The following is a 518-nucleotide window of genomic DNA, read 5'->3' on the forward strand; positions in this document are numbered from 1 at the left end:
AGTGATATCAGTGCATGTCCCGGTCACATATTTGTATATAGCAGTGATATCAGTGCATGTCCCGGTCACATATTTGTATATAGCAGTGATATCAGGTTCCTGGTCGGTTCTGTACATACCACACACAAGGAAAGCTCCTCACTCAGCCATTGGTATAGGAACAACAACAGCTGCTCCCAGCAGGCCCAGTACATATACAGAGGGGCGGGGCGTACGATTATCAGTTTTCATGGGCGGGGTCAATACGTCTAGATACAAATCTGGGCGTGTCTATAAAAACTCGTGCCTGAGACAGCACGTGACTCATCAAGGACGTGTGCTGATTGGCTCTGGAATGCAATAACAAAGTGACAGAATAGCGATATCTGATCACGTGTTACAATGTGTCACCTCAGGGAGGGAAGGGGTACAAGTGTCTGGGTGCAGGAGATCAAGAAGGTGACAAAGGGACAATATTATTATAATTTATTAAATAATATTAAACAGGATTTATAGCGCCAACATATTAAGTAGCACTG

At 44.2% G+C, this 518-nt stretch overlaps 1 protein-coding gene across 1 annotated transcript in view; it reads right to left on the minus strand.

Moving 5' to 3' along the window:
- The window catches only part of PLD3 (phospholipase D family member 3), a 21,035-nt gene extending 20,804 nt beyond the window's left edge, over positions 1-231 (minus strand). Inside the window, exon 1 of the mRNA XM_072431800.1 lies at positions 120-231. The gene's annotated coding sequence lies outside the window, so the exon portion shown is untranslated. The remainder of the gene's footprint in view (positions 1-119) is intronic.
- Positions 232-518: the final 287 nt, after the last annotated feature.

Source organism: Pyxicephalus adspersus, chromosome Z (assembly GCF_032062135.1).
Source record: "Pyxicephalus adspersus chromosome Z, UCB_Pads_2.0, whole genome shotgun sequence".
Classification (NCBI taxonomy): Eukaryota; Metazoa; Chordata; class Amphibia; order Anura; family Pyxicephalidae; genus Pyxicephalus; species Pyxicephalus adspersus.